Source organism: Lactuca serriola, chromosome 8, assembly GCF_051521515.1.
Source record: "Lactuca serriola cultivar US96UC23 chromosome 8, Lser_US96UC23_V15, whole genome shotgun sequence".
NCBI classification, from domain to species: Eukaryota; Viridiplantae; Streptophyta; class Magnoliopsida; order Asterales; family Asteraceae; genus Lactuca; species Lactuca serriola.
The window spans coordinates 132,044,162-132,049,943 of NC_136415.1; positions in this window are offsets into that span (position 1 = coordinate 132,044,162).

The window sequence follows — 5,782 nt, forward strand, 5'->3', positions numbered from 1 at the left end:
AGATTACAATTTAGTGCTCGTTACATTGTGTCTGTGTCATACTTACAAGGAGATTTAGGGTTTTGCAACTTCTCCCTATCGCCATCTATGAACTAATGAAGCCATATATAGGTACGATTCAAGCGTCGTGTAAGGTACAGGTGGTCTTTCCTCCTCCACAATCGATGTATGCACATAATATGAGGTAGAAAGGTCAGTTCTAGGGTTCCCCACTTCACCTCCCTTCTACAATAATCCATTTGAATCAGAAAATTTTCATTGTTATTTTAGATTTGAGACTCACCTTTCATCAGAAATATGAGGTAGAAAGGTCAGTTCTAGGGTTCCGAAACTATAAGGATGAAATTGGAGGTTGAAGATCAAAAATCGAAGATTGATTTGGGATTATAAGTTGGAGGTTCATGGTCAGATTAGAGGCATTGAAAATCTGGAAACAAAAATGGAAGAGGCATCAGATTCGAATATTATTCTCTTCTTCTTCATGTATGTTCCCTAGGTTTCTTTCTCCTACTTTATCATTTTCTTATTTTAATATGGGGCTCTCTGCATTCTCATAAATTTTGAGATAGCAGGAGATCTATGAGAGATCCAATCCGACATTTAGTAAACAACTAAAAGGGATAGAAATACAGTCAGCAAGGGTTCAGAACTAGAGCATCATAGCTGAGCAGCCACTTAAACAACATCATTTTCCAAATACACTAAGCCATACCATAAGCGTGCCTAAGATTGTGTGGGAGTATGGGCAAGATCATATATAAATATAATACAGGGATTGAGTGTTTATTTATGGCAGTCTAAAAGATGTTTTGGTTCTAGCTACATATGTAGAGAATGAGTTTTTGATTTTTGTTTTGTGGGAAATGTAGAACTGCATAGTGTATACCAGGTGTTTGTAAAAAATGCAAAACCATAAAGGAATTGAAAAACTAAACATCTACATGATTTCTTTCTATAACTATAGTTTTTTTACAGGGCATAAGAGTTCAATGAAAATTTTGGATAAATATCAGTTTTTAGCTCTTTCTAATGTTGTTTCAACTAAAGGTACATAATGGTGTTGTTCAGTTTTGCAGATAAGATAGAGAAGAGGATCCTTGATCTTGAATCTCAGCATATAACTTGCTGCTGGCACATACATGCATATAAACTTGTAAGAGGACCCTAGGTAACACCAAAGATAGATACACTATAAAGATATGCAATTGAAGATTTCATGTTATCTTGTTATTGTGCTATCTGTTTATATTTCTACAATGGTCTTGAAAAAAAAAATTATTTTTTTACTACTTTTTACCTGGCAGCAGCTTTGTTGGTCTTTTTTCTTAAATGTCATAAATGATTAACTTGTTAAATATGATTAAAATTTACAAAAAGTATTAAAATTAAAAGAGGGAGATTAGCTTCTCTCTATTACTTAATAAAATATAATTCATATTTATTCTTAATATATTTCTCTGTTACTTACAAATTTTCTTGGTTTACATGTGGTTGTAGAAACCCTACAAAGATTACATGTGGTTATAGTCCTCGTGGAGCTGGATGGCTTTTTCTACCAAAAATACATCTTAGGTAAAAGAAATTATATTTTTACCATTTTCCCAAGTGTTTTAGATATTTTTCAGTAAGCAAACCATTATACCCTTTTGTCCATCTAAAAAAACTATTTTCTCCAATTACCGGTTTTAGTATCTATGTAAAATAAAGAAAGGGAAATCTCCAATAAAATCCTAAATATTTGGTCCGGTTTACGTTTTAGTCTTAAACTAATTTTTATTTACGAAAAAGTCCTAAAAACCGGCAAAAATATGCATTTTCACCCTTTTTGACCGGTTGGAACCGGCAACAAATTAATTTGGGACTATTTCATAAACTAACCCAAAATATTGGGACTATTTCACAAAATGACCCAAAATATTGGACTTTTCTGCAAAACAAATATTATGACTTTTCTACAAACAAAAACCTTATTATTATTATTATTATTATTATTATTATTATTATTATTATTATTATTATTATTATTATTATTATATTAAAAATATAAACAAGTATATTGATTTTTAAATTCATTATTATTAATATTTTTAATAATACATATAAATACACTTAAAAAATATATATATTAAAGAAATTATTTAAAGGTGAAGGTGGTGGTGAAGGTAATGCTTTAGGCATTGAAATCATGAATATCTGCTTGTATGTCTCACTTTGTATATGATCATTTCATATTTCTTATTATTATTTTCAATTCAAAATATTAAAACTTAACAATTTAAAAGAAGTTGTCTATTTGAAAAATTGTGTACAAATAGTTTAAGATAAAAAGATTTCTCACTTTGTATATAAAAGTTTTAAAGGTAGAATGATTTCTTTTCAAATCCAACATATCCACAATAAATATTTACATTGGTGGCCCATATCAAAATTCAAAAGTATTAATTATAATATCTTGTTTAATAGAATGTAATATGACTTGTTTTGCTTTATCACAATATATCTGCTATGTGTCCAAAAAAACCACAATGATAAAGTAATGAAAAAGTGCAACACACATGTTGGTAATTCAAATACTTACACACAAGACATACACACATATCACACACTCGCTATTTGTAAACAATTTGAAAAATCAGTAGCTCCTTTTAAATTGTTAAATGTTAATATTCTGAATTAAAAACAATAATAACAAATATGAAATGACCATATACATAGTTAGAATATACAAATTGACATTCATGATTTCAATGCTTAAAGCATTACCATCTGCTCAGCATTCACCTTTATAAAATGTCTTTAATATTTTTGTAATTTAAAAGTATTTATATGTATTATTAATAATATTAATAATAATAAATTTAAAAAATAGGAAACTTATTTATATTTTTAATATAATAATAATAATAGTAATAATAATAGTAATAATAATAATAAGGTTTTTTTGTTTGCAGAAAAGCCCTAATATTTTTTGTTTTTGCAGAAAAGTCCCAATATTTTTGGGCAATTTATGAAATAGTCTCAAATTAATTTGTTTCCGGTTCCAACCAGTCAAAAAGGGTTAAAATACAAACTTTTGCCGATTTTTAGGACTTTTTCGTAAACAAAAATTAGTTTAGGACTAAAACATAAACCGGACCAAAATTTTAGGACTTTATTGGAGATTTTCCATAAAGAAAAGCACAACACGCTTTCATAAGTTTATTGATTTAGCCACTTGACTATGCATATTTTGCTGCCAAGTGGATGGAATTGAATTCCATATTTGTTTGATTTCATCCTTCCTAGGATGGGTGGAAGGAATTCAATTCCATTCTTCCGTTTTCATTGAAAACCAAAATTCCCTCACTAAAATTTATAAGTGGAAAAGGATAATTTGTTCTTTCTTTTTCATGGTGAATTCCATTCCCTTTAGGTAACCAAATTTCTTTTATTTAAAAAAAAAAGGAAAAACAAACTTATAAGATAATAATTATTTTTAATTTTTAATGATGCACGTGTTGTAGCTATTGAAAAATCTCTATCGTACAAACTGGAAGAGGTGTGTAGCGCGATGCCACTTTTCAAAACAAGTAGTGGCATCCTTATTCAGGAGGCACCCCCCAGTATTCATTCCTCTACATTGGCTAAAAGCTGGAGACAGGTTATTATATTGAATTCCTTGATTCCAGGTATTAATATATTGGCCAAATATTAATGCCATGAACAACTGACCGATTCCAAGGTGGGTGTTAACATTAGCATAGCGGTCAGTCCCCATGATATTTTTATTTTCCCTGAAAAAAAAATGCAAATTGAGTTCATGGTCAAAGATAAATGGGCAGGTCAGTCGGATAGGGTTTGGGTCAAAGTGGGTTGAACAAATTTTAGTAACTCATAAAATACAAATTAAGACTTTGACTTTGCCAAAAGCCATTTTCCTGCATTTCTTTATTTGTCTCAAAAGGGACCTGATGTCATTTTTCAACCCTTAATGCATTTCAGATTTTTAAGTATTTTAATTCTAGTTGTGTGTGATAACTATATTCACGTAACATAGCTAGAAGCAAAAGTCCTTATATTTATATATTCAATATAACAATATACTTTGAAAGGTCCCTGTTAACAATATAAAATTACATAAATGGTCGATGTCTAACAACATTTAGAAAAGTGGTCTAGGTTTAACTTAAATTAAATATTAAACATGATTGAAAATTTACCATTTTAACCTTGTAAAACGAAACCCACATTTTATGTTCCAGATAACAAAATAAAATCCTACCCCAAAGTTCATAATAATCATTTTTAAACCCACACGATTAAACATTCTAAAACCATGGTAACCGTTTCAAATTGTGTTTTATGAATGGGAGTTTTGAAGACAATTAAGCAGGTTCCTACTACTTTAGATGTTGTAATTATAGAAAGGCCCCTTAGATGTTGCTCAAATTTGGACAATTAGTGATGGACCTTGTAGCTCAAATTTACAAAAAGGCCCCTTAGATGTTGCTGTTTTGAAACACTATACAAATGATAAGAGCAAAGATGTAACAACACTTGACTGGAATGTGAGTGATAGCTTCATTTTATTTACTTCTTTTTATAGTTTATTTTAGTACATTTCATTCGCATTTTAGTTAACTTCCATGCATATTTTCTCTTTTGTTATTTTTATGACCATTTCGAGGTACTTTCTAGTTTCTTGAGCATTATTGCAGATTTTCTTGGAAACTAGCGGGGCGGCACTCTTGGGAGGCGATTGGGCTTGAAGGGAATTGGGGATTTCATGCTTGATGGCTCTGAAGGTGACTCATGGGATGGACTTTTCAATTGCTTGAAGTCTTGGAAGAATTGAGCTTTAAATTTGAGAGACGCGGGAGAATTCTTGAGTGTGCAAGATCAATATTTGGGAGTTTGCGGAAGTTTAGAGTGATGTGGATAAGCAAATTGGGCTTTAATTGAATAAATATTTAAGAAAAATGGGCTAGGAGTTGATTGGATTCGAACTGGGCCAATAGATTAGCTGTGGGGGCCCAAAACTTGAAGAAGCCCAAAAATACCCGTCAGAGCCCGCGGCCCGCGTAAGATTCCCCGCGGCCCGCGTGGGTTCCTGACTAGGGCAATTTCGGGATTTTGCTAAGAGCTCTATTTTGGGAAGTTTGGTGTGCCTCTTTAGCCTTATCTTGAAGGTCCGATTTTGATACTTTCTCTCTGGATTTTGGAGCACTTTTGGAGGCCAAGAACACTTGACGAATATCTTCTTTTCATCTCTTGAATCTTGTCAAATGTTTGGTACAATCTTATCTAACTTTGTTCATTTGAGTTTAGCCATGCTTGGCTAAGCAAATCTTGGTTGACTTTTTGTTGAATCTTTTGAACTTTTGTTGGATGTTGAAGAATCCATGAACTTGTTCTTAAATCTTTATGGAATTGTTTTGTGTTTTATCATATTATCACTACTAGTATGTTTTTATTCATGAGTTTAAATATGTTTGTGGTGATTAGTTGGCTAATTTCTTGATTAAGTAAATGATCCTCAAATTAGCAAGCAACAAATGATTTTTGTGTTGTTTTTGCTTCACACAATCATAAAAACATTTCCTCCAACATGGTGGTGAAAGCATTTGACCCCTCTTGGATTTGGTGACTTTTTGGTTCTTAATGCTAGTTGACTTTCACTAATTACATGCTATTTGGAATTAGTGACTTTGACTAAGGAAATTGTTATGAGCTTCTCTAGCCATTTCAACAATTAAGAAAAGTCTAGGTAATCTTAAACTCCTTGGATTACTATAGCCAAATT